Raw genomic sequence first — 23,904 nt, 5'->3', positions numbered from 1 at the left:
ATAAACAAAAAAGCCAACAAGAACATAACAAAGATGTTCAACATACATCACCATTAGGGATTGCAAATTAAAACCACAGTAAAATATTACTAAATATCTACCAAAACGACTACAATAAAAAATACAGGGCTCGGGCTGAACCCTTGTCTTTTTTTTTTTTTTTTTTTGAGAGAGAGAGAGAGAATTTTTTAATATTTATTTTTTAGTTCTTGGCAGACACAACATCTTTGTTTTTGTATGTGGTGCTGAGGATCGAACCCGGGCCGCATGCATGCCAGGCAAGCGCGCTACCACTTGAGCCACATCCCCAGCCCTGAACCCTTGCCTTGTATATGTGAGGCACTGGGTTCAATCCTCAGCATCACATAAAAACATATAAACAAAATAAAGATATTTTTAAAAATGTGTTGTGTGGATTTTATATTTTAAAAATGATACAACAAAGGAAACGACAATGTAAAAAGAACCTATAGAATGAAAAAATATTTGTAAACTGCATCTGACACAACTTAATATCTATTGAGTATATAAAGAACTCAAGTAAATCAACAGCGAAAAACAAAACTTCCAATTTAAAAAATGGGAAAAGATACAAATAGATATTTCTCAAGAAATACAATTGGCCAACAGATATATGAAAAAAATGCTCAATATTACTTAATCATTGGGGAAATACAAATCAAAACCAAAATAAGGTATTGCCTTCTCCCAGTTAAGATGGTTATTATCAAAAAGCCCAAAATAACAAATACTGGCATGGGTCTGGAGAAATGGAAATCCTTATACATCATTGGTGGGAATACAAATTACTACAGCTATTACAGAAAATAGTATGGAGATTACTCAAAAAACAATAATAATAATAATAATAGTGGAGCTACTATATAATCCAGCAATCTCACTGGGTACTTACCAAGGAATTGAAATTAGTATTCTAATGTGGTGGCCCACATCTATAATCCCAGCTACTCAGGAGGCTAAGGCAGGAGGATATCAAGTTTAAGGCCAGCCTGAGCTTAGTAAGATCCTGTCTTAGTAAGATCCTGACCTTAGTAAGATCCTTAAAAGGGCTGGGGATACAGTTCAATGGTAAAGCACTTACCTAGCAGGCACAAGCACGTGCATGCGTGTATTCTCCCCCCCCCACACTCCTCTCCCTCTCTCACATGCTTCTTCCTCTCTCTCACACACAGAAAAAGATAAAAAAGAGATTATCTGCACTTCCATGTTTATTGCAAAACAGTTCACAAAAGCTAAGATACAAAAACAGCCTAATGTCCATCAGCAGATAAATGAATAGAGAAAATGTGGTATAAATACACAAAGGAGGGCTGGGGTTGTGGCTCAGTGGTAGAGTGCTCACCTAGCATGTACAAGGCACTGGGTTCAATCCTCAGCACCACAAAAATGTAAAATAAAGATATTGGGTCCACCTAAAACTTAAGAATAAATATTTTTTTAAAACATACACAAAGGAAAATTACTTGGTCAGGAAAAAGCAGAAATCCTGCCATTTGTATGTAGCAACACAAATGAACCTGGAGGACATTATATCAAATGAAATAAACCAAACACAGAAAAACATATACCACATAATCTTATTCATTTATGGAATCTAAATAAAGTGACCTCAAAACATGGAGTAAAGCTATGATTACCAAAGCAGGAAAGGGTAGGGGGAAGAGGAGAATATAGAGACATTAATCGATAAGTAGTTAGAATAAATCTGTTCTGATGTTCTGTAGAAGTGTGACTGACTACAGTAAACAATATTGTACATTTCAAAATAACTAGAAGAGAGAATTTTGAATGTTCTAGCTACAAAATGATAATGTTTTAGGTGATGAATATACTAAATATCCTAATTTGATAATCACAATACACATAATATACATACATACATCTTTTCATATTCTGTATGAAAAGAAACATCAAACTGTACCCCATAAATACTATAATCCTTATGTGTCAGTTAAAAACAAAATAATTTTAAAGAAAAAAGTGGAAATTCATTTTTCCAGTGGTAGCATAATAGATATAGTGGTATAGTCTTACAACAAAATAATGTATCATTGCTATAAAATACTATACTATGAATCTCATAAATATAATGCTGAATTAAAGAAGCTACACACAAATCTAAACATCTAATTCAGTTGTAACACAAAGAAACTTGGCCGATCACTTATACAATGTTTATGAGAATAAGAAACTACACAGCCATGCTGGAAAATAGGATAGCAGTTTCTTTTAAAACCCAATGTGTACTTATCAAATGACTGGGCAATTTTATTCTCGGGCATCTGTCTTAAAGAAATGAAAACTTGGGGGTAGGGCTGTGATTCAGTGGTATAGAGCTCACCTAGCACTTGTGAGGCACTGGGTTCAATCCTCAGCACCACGTATAAATAAATAAAATAAAGATATTGTGTCCATCTATAAAAAAAAATAAAAATAAAGAAAAACTTATGTTCATGCAAAAACCTATATATGGATGTTCACAACAATTCTTTTAGTAAGAACCAAAAACTGAAAACAATTCAAATATCCTTTACCAGGTAAACTGTGATATGGTTAAACTGTGGTACATCTATACATAGGATACTACTCAACAATAAAAAGGAAAAAACAAGAGTTGAAATACGTAATATAGATTCAGAAATTTTTTTATGGATCAATCCAAATCTAGGTCTTCACATCCAACAGAAAGAAGACCTAGCCTCAAAGCTTAAGAGGAACCAAAAAAATAAATACCAACAAGCAGCAAAATCTGTTTCAGTCTATAAAGGAATATCCTTCCTTTGAGCATCCAACAATATGGACTTTTATGACCTCGAGTATCTTCCTTCCCCAAATTCCCATTGTCTATAGTCCGTTTTTTTCTTCTAGATATTTTCTTTTTCCTAAATGTCTCTATTTATAATACCTATTTTTCCTCCTCAATTCTAATCCCCTTCTTAAAAATTAATTTTGTTGGCCCAAACTTTTTTTTTAACTTCATCTACCCTCTTCTTAACATGCTTTTATAGATTTTCCATTCCTAAGTGTGTACTGTCAACTCTGAATGGATAGAATAGTAAAAATAACAGTTCTTTTGAAATACTTTTTGGAGCTCACAAATCAACATCTCTTTAAAAACTACAGACAGCCAGGCACAGTGAAAAACCCTATAATCTCGGCAACCTGAGAAGCTGAGGCAGGAGGATCACAAGTTTAAGGCCAGCCTCAGCAACTTAGTGAGACCCTGTCTCAAAATAAAAAATAATAAATAAAAGTAAATAAATAAAAAATAGCTCAGTGATAAAGCACCCATGCATTCAATTCTCAGTACCAAAAAAAAAAATGAAACACCTACAAGGTACCCAATAATCTGTTGTTCACATAAAAAAAAAAAACAGATTTAAGCTATATGCCTCTTGATTTTAAACACAATTCAAGGCTTAACCCTTAGAAAGCATTCATTGAAGCACATATGATTTTTTTTTTCCTAAAAAGATTAATATTTTTTTAAAAACTCATAAACTTAAATCTTGGAAATATCAATCATAACATGGAGTTTAGTAAAACAAAGCACATATGACAGTAGACTGAATCTGTGGGGGGTTTTTTGTTTGTTTATGTACTTGCTGGGTTTTATGTTCTAGCAGATATAATCTCTTCATATGTAAAATATTTGGTTCACTTTCTTTTTTATCCATAAATTTGCTTTTTCTTTATATTTTAAAATTATATGCTAATAATGGAAGGACTATAAAATATACTATTCATAAGCATAATTTTCAGAAGGAAAGGAAATAAAAATTATTTCTGATACTTTTACTTTTAAATTTCCTCTTCAAAACTCTTCCAGGCAATGTAGAGAAAGAGTAAGTTATGTGTAAGTAGTACCATGGATACAGTACAGTAAAAGTTGAACAATTTAAAGAATACTCAAGGCTCAAGAAAGTGAATACTTTAGAAAGGATATAAACAGTAAAGTAGTTCACTTCAGGAAAAATTATTTGATAATACACACTTCTGAAAACATTTTTAGCAAATATATAACAGATCAACCGAAATAAAGTAACTCCAAATATGTTAGGGTAAAAGACAAAAATAAGCTTAAAATAACACTAATAGAGAAATATAATACAAACTACACATAATTTTAAATTTTCTGCTAGCCACAGTAAGATAAAGTAAGAATAAATAGAGAAATTAATTTTATTTAACCCAATATATTGAAAGTATGATCAGTCCAATATGCAATCAATACTTCAAAATTACTAAGGAAGTATTTTATATCCTTTTATTTGTTTTTTGGTGCTGATTCTAACTCCCGTGTGTGTATTTTACATTTAGCACATCTCAATTTAGACTAGACACATCTCGAGCCCTAGGTAGACAAAGTTCCATGATGTAAAACACAGGTCTAAGAAGTAACTTGGGGAATCGAGTGAGTATTTCAGACCAACAAATTTAAGTATTCAATTGTTATGTGATTGTTGATCCCAATAAGTAAGTGCTCTGAAAGGAATCAAGGAAAAACTAGAAATTCGCCTTCAGAGCAAAGGCTGTAGAGAGATAAAAGAAATCAACCATGGAGTTCTTTTTTGCCAATCTCCCAAGATTCTTTATATGTAGTATGGTGTAACCACTCTAGATATCATTGGCATTATTAGCTTATGACAAGTACATTCAGGGTACCTCATAAAAATCTTTCATTTCCCCAATTTCACACATGATTTCTTTTTCACCTATTTGTATCAATTTCCCTTTAACTATCATGTTCAATATCACTGTGTTGGAAACTAATAAAAATAAAACCAACACATAGGAGCTATATGAATGAATTTCTAACTGTCTGAAAAGGATGCTTAGAGTATAAAATATTAATTCAAATACAGCAAGAAAAAGGTCCTAATAAATAAAACATTCTATCTGGGAATGAGGAAAAAACAAAGGGTAGGTATACAGAGAGGACACTAAAAGTGGCAGGGGATGGGGGAAAGTAAGAATGTAGCTAACGGTTATAGGTATAATGAAATAACAGAGCTCTACTGAAAAACAGTTGTCCATTCTCCCAAATAGCAACCAATGCAGCCCTCTCTTTCCAATTTCATCAGGAATCTTTCTGTGCACAGGATGGGAGAGAGAGGGCTAGTGGGAAGAAAAAAAAGAATCATACCTGACAACTCTTTCCTCACCCATACAAACTCACATACTCAAAGAGCACTACATTAAATGTGCTCCTAGGGCCAATATGAATTAGTTTAATAATAATAATAATCAAAAGACTAGAACCACCTCTAATCTTATTAACTCGTGAAATTCCTTAAATGTAGTGCAAAATCTCTTTGCCACCTGACTATGTATTTGAAGGATCATTCTGACTGCTATGTTTATTGATTTATTTTGTGGTACTAGGAACTAAACACAAGGCCTCACATGCTAGGCAAGTACTCTACCACTGAGCTACATTGCCCTCCCCAGTCCCTGACTGCTATATTAATAACAGATACAGAGAGTAAGAGTAGAAGCAGGGAAACGTGTTAGAAGGCCACTGTGGTTAACCCAGCAAGAGATGATGATGGCTACAGAAACCATGAAAATTGATTGAATTCTGGATGTTGTGAAGGAAGAGTCGACAAACTCCTGGTGAAATGAATGTGGGATATGAGAGAAAGAGTCAAGAATGACTCCAGAGTTTCTACACACAGCAACTAGACACTGCCAACAACTGAAATGATGAAGGCTAAGTGGGCAGAGAGGCATGAGAGGAAAAGTTTAAGAGGGAAAAGCAAAAATTCCATTTTGGACATGTTGAGTTTGAGATGTTTAATAGTCATGCAAGAAGAAAGATTACATATATAACTAGATGGGCAAATTTAAGCCTGGAAGAGAGTCATCATTTAGAAAGTATTCAAAACTATCAAACTTTAGCAAAAATCCAGAAGAGAATGAGTGTAGTTGGAGAACTGACTATGAGATTTAACCATGTCATTATTGGGAGACCTGGGGTAGGGGGAACAATCTTAGTACAGTGGTAGGGACCAAAGTCTGATTGAAATGGCTTAAGAAAAAACATGAGAAGGAATTCAGAACAAGTGCATTTTGACAATGCTTTAAGAGGTTCTACAGCAATGAAAACAGAGAAAAGAAACAGTAATCAAGGAAAGATATTTTTATGATGAAAAAAGATAAGAAAAATATTTATATGTTAATCTAGGAGAGAACTGATGATATACAGAGAAGAGGAAGGGTAATGTCCAGAGTAAATGAAAGGGGATTATATCTAATGCACCAATCAGAAGAAATGGAATTAGATAAACACAGTCCATCAAAAGTAGGAAGGAAAGGTCTATGAGTATATATGCAGTTGGAACACAGATTGGTGGCAGGATCTCATCAGTCCTCTCCTGGCTGCTTCTCTTCTCTCAATAAAGTAGACACCGAGTCTATCAACTGAGAGTAAATGTGAGGAAGCAGGTTGGAATTTGAAAAAAGAGGTATAAATAACGTCATTTAGGAGAGGAAACTGAATGGACTAAGTATATAGAAGAGATTTGCCAGACAATATTAGAATCACCTGAGGTTTCTTACAATGAACTTTAAAGTGAGAGGAGTCATCACAGTTCTATTTTTCTTCAGCTACTTTCAGCTGCACTGATGTAGGCATGTAGTGCTCAAAAGGCTAATTTAACTAATTTAAAACTTAGGTTTAGTCACTAAATATAAAAAAGCAAGAAAGGCTAAGCAAGAGAGTCGAGGGCACCTAAAAGGGAACAAATGTAACTACCTATGGAGTGTGTACTAGACAAGGAGAGAAGAAAGAAAATCAAGGAGGCAAAGGACAGTGAAAAAGAAATAGAATCAGAGGATGGGAGGTCTCAGCAACAGTAAAGGATTGTTGAGTTGGAATACCAGGTAGAGCTGAAAAACTAGATGACAGTCAAGAGAGGGGATGGCATGAAAATCATGGAGAGGTTTAAGTTACATAAAATAACAACTATAGAGTGGTTGAGAAACACTGGAGAGCAAGATTACTAAAGGATGTTTAGAACTTAATAGGACACAGTATTTGAAGGACCACTGATGACATACTAAAATTGCCCAGAATTAAAGATATATATATATATATATATGTTAGCAAGAATGACAGTTGAGCTAGGAGATAAATTAAGTCAAGAAAAGAGAAGGAATAATCCATGATACAGATGCCAGCAAACATAAGGTTTATGGACAATATAACTTATTAACAGAAATTTTAGGAAGAAGGGAATGGTAGACATCTGTCCTATTTTAGGCTCAGCAGAACCAGGCTCTCCTTTGATTTTTGTTAATGGAGGAGGTCAGAGTGGGGAAATGTAGCTTTAAGTCTTAGTGCATAGGATGCCCATGGATAACTACTAATTTTTTATGAAAGAATGCTCCAAGGGACGTAGCACCCTCAGGAAAGTAGAAAAGAGAGGAAATGTTGAAAATGAAAACATAAGGATATAGGATTTTGCTGATGACAGACTGTGAATTCTACTAGGTTGCATGGTGTAAGATTCCAAGAGTTGGAAGGGAACAAAAAAGATAAGAAATGTGCAGAACTTTGTGGAAATTAAAGTGCGAAACATGAAATGTTACCCAGAAGACTGGTAGTAGCTAACATAAAAAGAAATAAAAGACATAATGGAATTAGTCCTAGTGAACTTCAGGCAGACAGTGGTGTTAAGGCTACAAATGTTAAAGGGAGAAATGGGAGCCCTGTCGATGGAGGATAGCAATATGGGGAAGCATACTCTTAATCTCAGTACAAAGACCCCTGATGGTGGCTGCAAGAAACCTAATGTTCCTGGAAAGTTGTTTGTTACAGAATTTGTTTAAACTAATTAAGAGTGTTAAAACAATGCCTAGGGGCTAGGGTTGTGGCTCTAGAGGCTTGCTCTTACATGTGAGGCACTGGGTTCAACACTCAGCACCACATAAAAATAAAAAAATAAAGATATTGTGTCCATGTTTAACTTAAAATTTAAAAAAAAAAAAATCTAGTATCAAGCATTCAAAAGTAAACTTGTTATCAGCTAATAACTATAGCAAAATAAAAAAGATTAATTTTTACATTTTCCCTTCCTTAGCTAAATGGGTTTCCCAAGTGAAAATCAGTATTAAAATAAACTTAAGAAAACTCATTTGAAGTAAAAAGGAAGTGTTTGAGAAGGGTAACTTCTATGTTGTAATATCAATCTTGGAAAACCGGCTCTTCACAAAAAAAAGTACTACAAGCATTTTAATTTGTTTCCCAACCATCCCACTTCAATGCAGAATAATTAATTTATTCATTCAAAAAGAATATATTAGCCAGGTGTGGTAGTGCATGCCTATAATCCCAGCTACTAGGGAGGCTGAGGCAGGAGAAGGTTTCCAAGTTCGATTCCAGCCTCAGCACTTAATGAGGCCCTGAGAAACTTAAGAGAGTCCTGTTTCAAAAAAAAAAAAAAAAAAGGCTGGGGATGTGGCCTAGTGGTTAAGCACCCTTGGGTTCAATCCCCACTACAAAAAAAAAAATGTATAAAAAGAAGACTATATTTACCATCTATTACGTGTGAAGTACTATTCCTAAATTCTCAAGTACATCAGCATATCAGGGAACAAAACAAACATTCTTGTCCTACTGGATTCTTTGAACAAAAATCCCAACAAAGATCCCAAGGAGATAGTTACATAGATATTTTTAAATGTGTTATTCAGTCAGAGGGAACAGCTAAAGAAAAGACCCTAAGGCCTTTTCATTTAGTTCTTGTACTACTTGGCAATAATTTTATTAATTTCTTTCTTTCCTATTTTTTTCTTCAAGCCTTCAATCTCATTCTACCTTATTTCAGCAGTATATGATAATAACAGCTAGCATTTACCTAATATTTTACCACATGTCAAGCAGTGTTTTGTTTTTAAAAGATTAAACAATTTAATCCTTACAACAAATCTATGAAAATTATATTTTCCCAAAATCATATAATTAGCAAGGGGCAGAGTTGTGGAACGATATGTCTAATAATACATCTTCTGTATTAAGAACATTCAGCACAACTTGCCTCGAGTTTTCTCATCTCTAATAAATAGAATCTCTTGCCAGGCATGATGGTGCACACCTGTAATCCCAGCTATTCTGGAGGCTAAGGCAGTAGTTTGATCACACTTCCAGGGCAGCCTGAGCAATGAAGCAAGATCCCATCTCAAAATAAAATGGCTGGAGATATAGCTTAGTTGCAGAGTGCCCCTGGGTTCAAGGCCCAAAACAACAAAACAAAACTCATGAAGTACACATACAGTAACTATGAACACTGCTATTATAATTTGTTTTCTTGCCATTTTTACAGTCATTTTCTCGACTGAACGGTTTTTAGCACAGTCTCCAGTTGTACCTTCTTTAACCTCTCCAATCTGATTTTATACTTTCTTTCCTGGTCCATTGAAATTGCTCAAAAGGTCAATGGTTATCCCACCAAGTCAATCCTAAACTATCTTTATTCCTCTTAAATGTTATGACAGCCCCTTTCCTTCATGAAACTTCCTTGGCTACCTACAAGCAACACAATCCAGGTGTTCCTATTCCTCCTCTTCCCCGCCACCTCTCTGACTTTTCTCATGGAAAAATCTCCTACTTTGCTTTTCAAGACTTAAACTTTTTCATTTTCCTTCTATCTCTCTAATTGTTCCTTTAATAATACCTTTTTCACTTCCTATCTCTGAAAGGTAGGGACCCTGAAAGTTTAGTTTGGGTCCTATGTAATCAATTAAAATAATCTAATGGGCAGAGGGAGGGGAAGGAAGGAAAGGAGGAGGGGAGTGCTAAGGAGTGACACTTTTTCTGTTATCTCAGTCTCTTTTCAGGTTTGTGGACCAAATGAACATTTATTGAGTGCCTACTATCTATTAGGATCACTTTTGACAGATCCGTGAATAGAACAGACCAAAATAAAATTTTTTAAAAAAGGAATCCTTTGTTCATGTAAAGTCAAAAAATTCTATGCTAACAAGGATACTCAAAACCATTGTCCAGGGCTGAGAGTATACATTAGTGATAGAGCACTTGCCTTAGCACATATCAAAACAAAAAATTATCTTCCACTAAATAACATTTTAAAAACCTTGAATTAAAAAGCAAACAAACAAAAAACTCGCAATGATTCCCTTTTATCAACCACAACTACATTTCTCTGCCTTAGTTCAAAACACTCCGGCCAAGCATGGTGGCACATGACTGTAATCGCAGCAGCTCAGGAGGCTGAGACAGGAGCCTCAGCAACAGTGAGGCACTAAGCAACTCATTGAGTAAAATGCAAAGCAGGGCTAAGAATATGGCTCAGTGGTTGTGTGCCCCTGAGTTCAATCCCCAGTACAGAGAAGAAGAAGAAAAAAAAAAAATTTTGTATCATATCTATCCAGTTCATTTTCTATTACTCCTTGATTCTAAAGGATTCCAGGCAGGCCAGTCTTTTGATTACCCCTCAAACACAGTGCATATATTTCCATTTGGTCGAATAACTAATGAAACATGCCTGTCCAGCTCCTGTTCATGAAAAAAAAGTGTATAAAATAAAGAAATTGAATGCTTCTTGACTTTAAATGTGTGTTAATGGTAAATACATATACTTCTACAGGGCTACACACCAAAAACTATTCTAAGCAGTTACATATATTAACTCTCTTTCTTTTTTTTTTTTTTTTAAAGAGAGAGAGAGAGAATAAATCTTTTAATATTTATTTTTTTTAGTTCTCGGCGGACACAACATCTTTGTTTGTATGTAGTGTTGAGGATCGAACCCAGGCCGCACTCATGCCAGGCGCTAACGCTTGAGCCACATCCCCAGCCCTTTAACTCTTTACTCAACACAAGATAGGTCTTTTTACAAAAAAAAAAAAAAAAAAAAAAAAACAGGCCCAGAAAGTGAGGTGACTTGTCATAAGTCTGAAAGTCAATAAGTGACAGAGCCAAGATTCACACTCAGGGAATTTGGTTCCACCCATACTCCCAGCTGACATAATAAATAAAAACAAGAAGAGTTCAAAGGGTTTACATTAAAAACTACAGACTATTGAAAACTATATTCAACTACAAAAAGAAATTATTTCAATTAGTCCTTTACTCCAAATGGTGAACATTTCCTTTAAAATCATGCCAAGTTTTTGAAATTATAGAATTTAATAGTATATAATAGAAAACAATCTAGGGTTAGAGGTATAGCCCAGTTTAAAAAAAAAAAAAAACCTGTAAACACGAATATATCACATATTACTTAACAGTCCCCCAAATCTGCTGAAAATATTTACTAGGCATAAATAAATAAATTAAAATGCATTGTGACACAGGACTAACAAATGTTTTCTGTTAGCATGCCTATACTATTTTATTCTTATCCTTGCTTTCATCAGGGATTGAAAGATTTGAATACAATGTAGAGAAGATTATTACTTTAAAAAGATTACCAACTTTAACTTTTGGAATCAAAATTTATATCTAGGACTAGGTCCAAAATAACAAAAAATAAAATTTTAGTACAAGCAAGAAATTTCCAAAAAGTACCAATAAATAACTCACACCCATAATCTCAGCAACTCAGGAGGCTGGGGCAGAAGGATTGCAAGGCATGCCTTGGTAACTTAGTGAGACCCTGTCTTAAAATAAAAAAAAATAGAAAGGGCTGGGATGTAGCTCAGTGGTAGAACAACACTGGTTCAATCCCCAGTACTGCCAAAAGAGAGGAAAAAAGTTTCTAAGGACTCACTGAGAATTCATTAGGTTACTTTTTTTAATTGATGCATCATAATCGTACATAATAATGGATTTGTTGTTACATATTTGTACATGCACACAATATAACAATATAATTTGGCCAATATCACTCCTCAGCACTTCCCTCCTTCTTTCCTTCCTTCCCTTCCCTCTGCCTATTAGATTATTTTAATTGATTACATAAAAATTAAAACGAAAGGCAGAAGTTCTTCCATAAAACAATACTAACACTGCAGACTGGGAGCATCATACTATCATTTTCTTTCCAATCTTCCCATACTTTCCAGGACATAAATTCATCAGGTTTTAAGATAGAAAGATTAAGCCAGTGAGGTGACACATGCCTGTAATCCCAGTGCCTCAGGAGGCTGAGGCAGGAAGATCAAAACCAGCCTCAGCAACTTGGAGAGGCACTTAGCAATTCGGCAAGATCCTGTCTCTAAATAAAACATTTTAAAAAGTGGTGGGCGGAGGGGGCTTTCTGGAGTTGTGGCTCAGCTTTCGGTTTGATCCTCAGCACCACACAAAAATAAATAAATAAAGGTATTGTGTCTAACTATACCTAAAAAATAAATATTAAAAAAAAGTGGCTGGGGATGTGGGTCTGTGGTTGAGCAATCCTGGGTTCAAACCCCAGTACCAAAAAAAGGGGGAAAAATAGATTAAAATGCACAGCCCAGGAAAAGGACTCTAGTTTGATTTGGAAAAGATTGTGGCTTTTTACAAATAATTATAACAGGTGAACTTAGAAAAGAAAACCTACAGCAGAGATAGGAACTTCACATGTCTTTCTCATACATACATTTACACACTTTCTGCTTGCCTAAGGACACTTTTACTTCTTATGAGACTGTGTGTGTGTGTGTGTGTGCGCGCGCATTCGCGACGCATGCACGCACCCATGTTTTGCTGGGGATGGAACCGAGGGCCTTGTGCATGCTAGGCCAGAGCTATAACACCATCTTTCTTATGAGACTATTTATCTTTAATAAAGGACTAAAGTAAATCAGAAAAAGGAACAAAAAAGAAAAAAGAAAAAAAACCTAAGTATATGACAAAGGCAGCAAAGGAAAACAGTATTATTGATGACTTACACAAAAGTACACAGGAACCATTAATAAAATTTAAAGTATTTATTTGTTGCCTCTCCTCCTTTTTCCTGGGTATATAAGCATCTACCCTCTTGGCTAACAAGGCATCCCTAAGGACACTCTACAAAACCAGCTTCATCCCAACCACTGTATGAATGAAAAGTATATAAACCTTTAATAATCTGAGATGAATTCAAATTAGTCTCCAGTTCCCAAACTATCTGGAAGAGATTTTAAATCATAAAGCAATTTTCTCCTTCTTTCACCCACTGCCACCCATTGTGATGCTTTTATAAGTGACTCCACACTTTCAACGGTGTATTAATCAGTTTTATGTCACTAAAACAATCTATCTGCAATAATTAACTTATAAAGAGAAGAGAATGGGCTGGGGTTCGGTAGTAGAGACTTGCCTACCATGTGTGGGGCACTGGGTTTGATTCTCAGCACCGCATATAAATAAATAAAATAAAGGTCCATTGACACTAAATAATATTTAAAAAAAAAAAAAGAGAGAGAAGAGGTTTATTTGGACTCACAGTTTTAGAGGTCCCAGTCCATGACTGGGCAGATCCATTGCTTTTAGGCCTCTAGTGATACTGGATGGCAATAGGAGGAGAAAGCATATGGAGGAGTAAAATCAGTCACCTCGTGGTCAAGAAGTAAAAGGGGAAGAGTCCAGGGTACCACAATCCCCTTCAAGGGCATGTCCCCAATGACCTAAGTACCTTCTATAAGACCATACCTCTCAAAGGTTCCACCATCTTCCAGTAGCATCACTCTGAAGACTAAACCTTTAACACATGGGTCTTTAGGGGACATTCAACATCCAAACTATAACAAAGGAATTAAATAAAAATATTTGGGGTTGGGGGAGACTACATTGGGCAGTTACCACTGAAGATATTCTCAAATACTAACGCTCTTCTATACAGCACAGTTGATATTTACTTCTCTCCAATATATCGTGGGGGCAGAATAATCCTTCTCAAGATTCTCCTGCACAAAGGATATCTTAACTCAGATCTTACATCCAAAATTAATACATTAAAGCCCCTATTAAAACAAACCCCAAGGGGAAGGCAATATATTTATATTCTACTTATTTGATAGGACACATGAACAGCTAAGTAGTAAAAGAATTTTGTCAAAAATGCAGTGGCTCGGAAGACTGAGACAGGAGGATCCCAAGTACAAAGCCAGCCTCAGCAAAATAACTCAATGAGACCCTGTCTCTAAATAAAATTCAAAATAGGGCTGGGATGTGACTCAGTGGTTGAGTGCTCCTGAGTCAATCCCTGGTACCAAAAAAAAAAAAAGCTCTGTCATCCAGGGAGCAGTGGTGCACACCTGTAATCCCAGCAACTAAGAAGGCAGGAGGATCACAAACTTGAGACCAGCCTCAGCTACTTAGACCCTGCCTCAAAATTTAACAAAATTTTTGGAAAGGCTGGCTATGTAGCTCAGTGGTAGAATGTCCTGGCCTCTATCTCCAGTACCACACAAAACAAAACAATAATAAACCTGTCACATTACAGAGATTAAGGAGTTCTAAAGATGAAGATAGAGGGAATGTCACTGAAAAATAGAAAACAGGCTGAGTATCTCTTATCTGAAATGAAAGTATTTCAAGGTTGTTTTTTTTTTTTGGATTCTGGAATATCTGTATGAGACATCTTGACAACAGGACCCTAGTTTGAACACAAATTCATTTAAATTTGTATATGTTTCATATATACCTTAAAAACATATACTAAAGGTAATCTTACACAATAAAATTTTAATTTTAGTGTGCCTGCCTTTTGACAGCAACCTGTCACATGAGGTCAGGTGTGGAATTTTCCATTCATGACTGTCATGTCAGTGCTCAAGTTTCAAATTCTGAAGCATTTAAGATTCTTGGGAAAAGAAGGTCCAACCTGTATTTCTCAATAATGCACAAAACTAAATAATGGTTTTTATGATTACTAATATTTCCCAAGTAAGAATAGGCCTGTGGCATTTTGATAGATGCTAACTTTTATAACATAGGAAAGAAAACAATGGTAAAATTAAGTTTAACCTTAAAATTGTAAACATCCAGGGCTTGAGAGATTTTCAGCCTCAATTTTAAGAAATTTTGAGGTCCACCTGCTAAATATAGTAGAGGAGGAATCCTGAGATACTGAAGGAAGCAGGAAGAAAATAAATGGCAATATAGTACTACTCATCCACCATTTACAAAGCCATAAACAAGAATCTTTATCCCCCAGTTTTAAAATACATGTGAAAAAAAAAAAATACACACACACACACACACACACACACACATATAATCATGTTATCCAGAAATACCTAAACGATGAAGAAAGTTAGCTTCCTGAAGGGTCAACAAACCAAAACAAAGAATAACTCTATGAGTCTCAGAACTTTAAAAACAAAAAAATCCAACTCAAACAAAATATGGCCAATGTTTAATCAGATTTTTTAAAGGTATTACTTCTGCAAAACAAAGTGTATTAAAGTAAATCAAATAAATCCTCATATCACAATGTCCCTTCATTCTTTGGCAAGCCCTACTGACTTAACCTTAACCATTGTTAAGGGAGCTTGGAGCTAACAATATTTAATGCCCTACTTTATCAGAATTTTCTATCATTCTTTCTGCTCAAAGCAGGCCATTATTAAACTCTAAAGATATCTAATAACATTTACTGGTTAAAATTATTCAAATAAGAAGTCTCCTAACATCCCTTCTGTACCAATAAAACACAGAGAAACAGATGAGGCATCAATTTCTCTTTCACAAATGAGGTCTGTCTTATCTCCTACTATATCACATAATAAAGATAATCATTATTTTCCAAGTAGTTGTTCCCGAATAAATGAATACTTGAAAGACTGATACCTATTCTCTATTAAAATTTTTTTGAGTAATCATGGATCACTGAGTAAAATATATTTGAGTAATCATGGATCATTTCCTTTCCCAAAACTGGGCTTTATGTGGGGCACAGTGATGCATGCCTGTAGTCCCAACCTACTTTTGAGCCTAAGGCTAAAGGACTGCATGAGCCAGGAGTTCAGAGCCAGCCTAGGCAATATAGGAAGAACTTGTCTCAAAACAAGGAGGTAAAAATTTGCTGTTTACCATCAAAGATAAATGAACACATTTTCTCAATTGTCTACTCTTAAAACTTTAGTGTCACTTTTGAATATAGCTGAAGAAAAGATGGAATCAATTAGCTGCCTAATCCTGTAGAAGAACCACCCTTATTTCTCTCAGAATGGCTCCTTACTTTGTTGGCCTGGTCTTCAATTTTTCAAACAAAACTCAATTGTCAACTCCCAATTATGCTGCACACTACTGAAAGAGCAATCTTTCTATTAAAAAAACACCTTGAGCATGTTACCTTTCACACTACCAGTCTCTTCTGGCTCCTTATTGTTTAGCAGATCAAATTCTAACTGACTCTGAATACACATTTCATAATCTAACTCTATCCTCCTTTACAAACTACTCTGCCAACATTCCCCAAAATTAACACTTTATTCTACGAGATTAGACTTCTTACATCCCTCTCACATCATGCTGGTCCCCACCACCAAGTGTTTGCTCGTGTTTTCATCCCCCACGTGCAATGTGCAATCTCTTCTGGAGATGCACTGCCATACAAATAGTCCATATTCTTTATTCAAGTCCCACATTCTCCAGGAAGCCTCACTCCTAAAACTTAGAGACTGAAGAAAACCTGACACAAGGACTCAAACTACAAGTATCACAATTGTGTGTATATTGCTTGAAGAGTGCTAGTTATATTATTATGAAAAGTGACATCATTTTCCAACAAGCATTCAGACTACTTGAAAAACTGACAGAACAATACTAGTTTAAAAAGTCAAGATATTTTAACAAAAGAGTTCTAGTACAAATAAAACAATGTGATGACCAGAACTTGCTTCAAAATACTGCAGACCAGGGGCTGGGGATGTGGCTCAAGCGGTAGTGCTCTCACCTGGCATGCTTGCTGCCCGGGTTCGATCCTCAGCACCACATACAAAAAAAAAATAAAACGAAGATGTCGTGTCTGCCAAGAACTAAAAAGTAAAAAATGTTAAAAATCTCTCTCTCTCCCTCCCTCTCCCTCTCTCTTTAAAAAAAAAAAAAAAAATACTGCAGACCAGGGCTGCGGGTGTAGCTGAGAGGCTCAGTACTTGCCTAGCATGCACAAGGCCCTAGGTTCAATTCCCAGTGACACAAACAGAAAGGAGAGAGAGGAAAAATAAAAGCAAGACCAAAGAGTAGGGGGAAGAGGGATAAAGTAAGTGAGGTATTGATGAAACCAATTGGCTATGAGTTGATAATCTTTGAAGCGGACAACTAATGCCAGTTCATAGCTACGTTTTTCAAAAATATTTTCAGTTGCAGATGGACACAATACTTTTATTTTGTTTATTTAGCTTTTTTATGTGGTGCTGGGGATCGAACCCAGCATCTCACACATGCTGGGCAAGCAGTGTACCATTGGAGACACAACCCCAGCCCTCAAAGCTACTTTTGTACTTGCTTAAATTTTACACACACAAAAAGGCTTCTAAAAAAAAAACAAAACAAAACAAAAAAAATACTGTCATTTTAATGACAAAACCAAAATACATTATAATGATTTCCTTACTCAACAAATACCTAGATTTCCATTGAGAGTTTAAGTTTCTGGAAAGATTTACTTTGGCAGGAAACATGGAGCATCTAACAATAAGTTGGAAGAAAAAATATAATCAAAATGGAGAGAATCTCCATCAAAATGTGCTTATTACCAAAGCAATACTGTCTACATTACAAATTTTCATTCAATTTCAGCATCCACAAAATAGTTCTCCCAAATAATAACTGAAAATAAACAACAATGGAAAAAAATTATAAGCAAAAATTTTGTATTTTTTGCAGTTCTGGGAATTGAACCCAAGGCACTTTACCCCTGAGATACATCCCTAGCTTCTTTTATTTTTTGAGACAGGGTCTCCATAAGTTGCTGAGGCGGGGCTCCAACTTTCAATCCTCCTTGTCATCAACCCAAGTTGCTAGGATTGCAGATGGGCACCACAGTGCCTGGCAGGAAATTTATTTTTAAGTTTTAAAAAGGAGTAAAAAATTGTTCAATAACCCAAATCAGCCAATGTTATTTCAGGAGATTCACAATCTGAAGACACCTGATGCCCTAACAGGGAATTAATAGGTTCTTAAATTATCTGAAAATAACTTTCTTGGTATTCCAAGGACTGAAAAACATGCTTAAGAAATTCCAGATATTTGTTTTAATGACAATGTATCTGTTTGTTGCTGGTAAGGAATGCTCCACCCCATTTGATACTGCAGTCTACTATTAAAAATGCAATCAATATCTGCCCAATGCAGTGGCTAATGCCAGTAATCCCAGGGACTGGGAAGCTGAGGCAGGAGGATCCCAAGTTCAAGGCCAGCCTCAGCAATTCAGCAAGACCCTGTCTCAAAACAAAAAAAAAAAAAGACTGGGCTCAGTAGTAGAGTGCCCCAGGGTTCAATCCCTAGTACTACAAAACAAACAAACTTCATACAAGTAAAATAAAGTCATACTCATACTGCCTTATATTTGTACTACCTTTAAGTCAGATTTTCCTAAGCTGATAAAAAAGCAAAACATGTTACTAAAATTTAAGAGGGACTCAGAATGTAGCAAAGGTAAGAGCTCACAAGTAACCTCCACCAAGCTCTATAAGCAAGCACAAGGTCCTGGGTTTGATTTCCAGCAGCAAATAAAATAAAATACACATTGCCAAAAGAGTGTTGAACTTTCCATAATCAACTTTCTGATTAAATAATAAAGAATCATCATAAACATGTGTGGAAAAAACCCACTAGATTATATTACATTTGAAAATTTTGAATTTTATCAATCTTTTCCAGTAAAGAAGTCCAAAAAACAAGATAAAAAATAATTTTGATGAATACTTTTAGAATAATACTATATCTGATTAAAAAGTCCCACCTACCTCCTTTTCTTGCATTACAAAAATAACTGAATGAATTATGCTACCTTTATCATTTGTGTACTCTGAACTTTTGAGGGGAAAAAAATATGAAACCTTGAAATTATCAGGGATATTGCTACTTTCTGTTCAAGAATTGATATATGTAGATTTCTCCTAATAACTGAGATAACATGAAATTTGTAAAATGTCAGAATGTGTTAACAAGTTTTATCAAATACCTGCTATTCCAGTGGGATGAAAACCATTTACAAGTTCCATTTAGATTAAGAAATCCTTTGAGAAAAGTATGTAGTACATTCTAGTTATACTGTTTCTAGAACAGCAAAATCCTCTATAACCTAGTTCCCTACTGTTTTCTTCAGAACCAAATGAGCTGAATGTAACTTCTTTCACTAGAAGTCAACACAGAATTATAGGTACTGACAAAGAACCAACTGAATTTTCAGCAGAGGCTGAAGTTTTCCATTTAAAACTTTCTCTCCCAATTATATAGTCTATAAAAACAAAAAGACTGAGTATAAATAGATTAATCAAGAATTCTCTGCAGTCACATAAAATAATTCATTAAAATGAAGATTACAGCTTCATTTTAAAATTGGGAGTAAGGAGGAGTAGAAAGGGAAGACTCTTAAAACCAAACTGCTTAAACTGAGAAGTTAGTTTTCATTCTTTTAAGACATATAAAGTCATTTTAAAAATAATACTCCCCTGAGAGCACTTGCCTAGTATGTGCAAGGCCCCAGCCTCCATCCCCAGCATCACAAAAATAAATTAATGAAATAAAACGCTCTTAATGCTAGTAGTTCATCATTAGGCGACTCCTTCTTTCTTTTACAAAGTAATGAATTATGAACTATTGCTAGTATTCCAATTTAAACTGAAGATGAAGAGCATTACAAAATCATTTCTTGTATTTTGCCATTTAACTGTCTCATCCTAGTAGAATTAAAGATCTGTTTATATAATTTCAAAAAACAAATTTTATAGAAAGACAACCTTAAGCAATTCATGTTTAAAACCTTTACAAGTAATCTATTCATTTGAAGAATTCAACAACTGAACTGACATAAAGTATTCCAAATTATCAAAAGAAATCACAAAAGTATGAAGCTACAATGTTGATGTTACAACTAAAATCTTAAACCATACAAAAATATTTAGAAGCTTCAGCTTCTTACTTCCTATCAAAGTGTCACTTTATATACCTTCTTTAGACATATTAAAGATCCCTAATAAATTTATTTTGACTTCAGAGGGCTGAAACTAAAAATTTGATGTCTATAGGCAAAAAGTATGGAAAAGGAAAAATTACTTGAGAAACTATTTAGTGAGTCAAGTACCTTTACAAAAGAAAACATGTATTAAAATCATTCATCCCCTTCTGTCAGACAAACAGTCCTCTCCTTAGAACATATTGCTTAGGATTCAGCCAAGTATAACTGCCAAGGGTTTCTAGACCTATGTTAGAACTGTTCAAAGTGGCAAGCGTTTCCAACAACATATATTTTTTACTTGGAGTCGAAGAGTAGTTATTAAATTTGCTGCTCCTGATGAATTAAATGGAAGCAACACTTTTTTCAAAACTTCAAGTTATAACTTAGGACAGGGATTGCTATATAAATTGCTTCCAATTCTCGGAAAGTAAGGATTTATTTAGTTCCTTCAAACAGGGACTTAAGTGGCTGAAAGGAAATAAGTTTTATAAACAGTTTTTCTTTTTTGGTATGAGGACTACCTAGCCATTTTTATTTTTTATTTTGAGACAGGGTCTTGCTAAGTTAGCTAGGGTCTGACTAAATTGCTGAGGCTCGCTTTGAACTTGTGATCCTGCTGCCTCAGCCTCCCAAGTATCTAGGATTATAGGTGTGCTCCACTGCACCCAGCTATAAACAGCTTTTCTAACCTTAGTTTACACTGGTTAAAAAAAGACTATTTTTCACACTCAAGGACTATAACTTCAAATGTAAGATGATACTCAAGTTTCACATGCAAAATACATGATTATAATAATCTAGTAATGTGCAGAAGTGACTAAAGTGTATTTGAATTTACACTTAAGATATTATTTTTGCCAATGAGAGATTACTGCATAATATTGTTATTATAACTTTAAAGATTTTTACAAATATATTAAAAACACAATGTCTTGTTGATGTTCAAACTTGACGTGTGTGTATCTGATCTAGATAATCTTGTTTGCTTTTCTAGTAATTCTTTATTTCAATGTGCTCTATTATATCAAAGGCTCTTTCTTCCCATTATGCCGTTAGTCACATTTCAATTTTACTTTTACTAAAACATGCACATCATAAGCCACTTCTTGCTTCTGTTTCTGCTTTTTACTGTAAATAACAATGACAGTACCACTAAATATACATGTATGCACAGCTTTGTGATATCTTTTCCCAGCCCCCTTTTCTATAGAAAAAATATAAGGGATTTAAGTTTTCCAAAACAGAATGTTTTTCTTTTGCCTATATACCTAAAGTTTTTGCAAGACAATTTATTCATATAGCTACCACCCTAAAAATATCAAAGAAGAAAACTTCCTAAATCCAAAAATACTGCTTAAATCTGATGTTAGCCGGAGGAAATTTCCATTTAAGCCATAAACAAAATGTCATCAATTCAGCTGAACATCAATATAATAACTCAGTCAATAATTGAGTCTTAAGATAAAAGAGATCTGTAACACACATTATTAAAATATCATTTATATTTGCTTCTGGAGTTTACAGATATAATGTGAGTGTGTGCCAGATTTATCATATTTTGAAATGCTTAGACTAATATTTATAATCAGGAGACCCATTAAGTGTCCTGAGGGGAGGCAATTCAGAAGAACACTTGGTAAGGCCAGAAGGCCCAAAATGAAAAAAGGGAAAGGGAGCAGCCAAGTCCCAACAGAGCGAATAATCGACAAATAGATCACTGAAAGCAAAACGAGGCTCCTGAGTCGCGTGAATAAAAATCTTTACTCATAACGTTTAATAGTATCCTACCCCACTTCATTCACCTACCAACTTCCTTTACTTTTCAAGGACCAACTCGGGGCATCCCTTTTTCTGGAAATGTGTGTTGAAATAATCTGCATAGGAAAGAGGGGAGGAACGGACAATTCTCAAGAAGACTGAGAAACAGGTGGGTTAGGAGGAGAAGCAGCATAATCTAGATACTTAGGGGAAGCTTTAAGATGACAGATGTGGCTAAAGGAAAAGACTGCAAATAGGAAGAGGCTCCAGCCTGGCAAGGAGACTGGGGGCTGACTGCAAGCACCAGAGGGGGGCAAAGGCTAACTCCAGAGCGGTAGCAGTGGAGCAAAAAACAAGAAGCAGGATGAGTGGGCAATGAGCAGTGGGTTTAACGAGCAGCAGCACCACGGGTCAGCGTGGAAGTGATGGCTTTGGTCTTGGGAGACCGGGGCCAGCAGGAAAGGACGTCAGAGAGGGGAAAGGGAGCTGGGGAAACAAGGAGGACTGAGACCTAAGAATCCTGCTCCTAGAAAAATGTGGGGGAAAGCTGAAGACCAAAAGCCGCCTCGGCTCCCCAATAGAAGAAATTCTCCAAAGAGAGTCGGCGCTGGCCGCCGCGCTGCCTCCTGCCCCGCTCCCTTTTCCTGGTGGTAACTGCTGTGGCGTAGAGGGGAGAGGGAGGAAGAGAAGGAGGAGGAAGGTCGAGGAGGAGGAGGGTGAAGATGAGGCGGGGGGTGGGGAGAAAGGGGGGTGCGGCCTGCACAGTCCCAGCGAAGCCTCCGCTCTCTCGTAGCCGGTCAGCCCCGGGTTTCCCCTAAGCCCAACCCCGCATAGACTCACCCGCCTGCCTTGCCTCGCTTTTCCCTTAGCCGACTCCACGCGCTGCCGCGTCCTCACAAGAGACCACTGAACGAGTGTCGGGGGAAAAACTCTTCAGAACCGGGCCTGATTGCTTCAGCGAGTCCGACCTTTACGGCTGAGAGAGAGACTCTCAGCTTTCGGTGGGTTCCACAGCCAGACGGGCCACCATCTTACATTAGGGTAAGACTCCTCCGGCCTCCGGTGCGCAGGCGCACGCCGATCGGACCGGGAGGGGCGGGGGGAGGGGCGGGACCAGCGGCGGGCGGCCGAGTGGGAGGTTGCGGCGGCCGCGCCCGCAGCACCCTGGGAGTTGTAGTCCTAGGAGAATAACCGCCCAGGGGCAAGCCGGGAGTTGAAGTCCTCACTTGAGAAGGCAGCTGGAATCGCCCACCTCACGTGGCTGCGGGACCAGCGCCTTTCTTCGTGTTTTGCTTTCTTCTCTCCCACGTGTGCGGCTTCAGTGACATTTGGTCGGTGGTTTTCGGTAGTATTTTTGTTTCCTCAGTGTTTGCTGAAATGTGAGAAACCAAAACTCGGGGCAGGCGTAACCAATTTGGGGGAGCCGAGAACGTCTCTTCTCTGCCCCGCCCACCACAGATAGGTATCTAAAGGGGGCGGGGTGGAGATGGAGGCAGTTTGTGGGTAAGAAGAGCGCGGGATTTGATCTAGAGCGAGAGTCTGATTCTGGCTTGGCGTCTTACTGAGAAAAGTGAGCGTCAATTCCTTTTTCGGTTAACCAGTTTGCGCTTTCTGGAACCATCAACCTTGATCCCATTCTTAACCGTAAAACCTCCCGTGAAGAAATACCCTGAATTGTCGTGCGCACATTGCCGAAGAGGACGGAAGACCCATGCACTTAAAATAACATGAGTTTCTGGTTATGTGAATTTGATAACAGTTGCAGGCTCCGATGCAAATTATTATTAATTCGGAGTCCTGCCTGCACAGCCGTGTGTGTCAGATTCATAAACTCCGCACACTTCAACACATCCCAAAGAGCACAAGAATGCAGTACCCAGGAATCCTCAATCACAAAAATCAGTCAATTTATTGGTCCCTTTCGGTTGCCTCCTAGAATTCTGGTGAAAGTGGCGCTCGAAGCAGTCGGTTTTACTTATTGCGTGTGTTCACCCATACTCATTTACCTCCTCCTGGGTGCCCAGCACTACGTTGCCAGTACAGCGGTGAGCAAAACACAAAATTCCCT

The 23,904-nt window shown here is 36.5% G+C and overlaps 1 protein-coding gene across 6 annotated transcripts in view; it reads right to left on the bottom strand.

The window, feature by feature from the left end:
• Nucleotides 1–22,877, bottom strand: part of Cnot4 (CCR4-NOT transcription complex subunit 4) — a 128,962-nt gene extending 106,085 nt beyond the window's left edge. For all 6 annotated transcript variants that reach the window (XM_076832861.1, XM_076832877.1, XM_076832868.1 and 3 more), the window contains exon 1: nt 22,677–22,877. The gene's annotated coding sequence lies outside the window, so the exon portion shown is untranslated. The remainder of the gene's footprint in view (nt 1–22,676) is intronic.
• Between the last annotated feature and the right edge of the window lie 1,027 nt (nt 22,878–23,904).

Source organism: Callospermophilus lateralis, chromosome 1, assembly GCF_048772815.1.
Source record: "Callospermophilus lateralis isolate mCalLat2 chromosome 1, mCalLat2.hap1, whole genome shotgun sequence".
In the NCBI taxonomy this organism is placed as follows: Eukaryota; Metazoa; Chordata; class Mammalia; order Rodentia; family Sciuridae; genus Callospermophilus; species Callospermophilus lateralis.
Note: the sequence above shows the minus strand (reverse complement) of the source record. Positions and strands in the feature narration are given on the sequence as shown.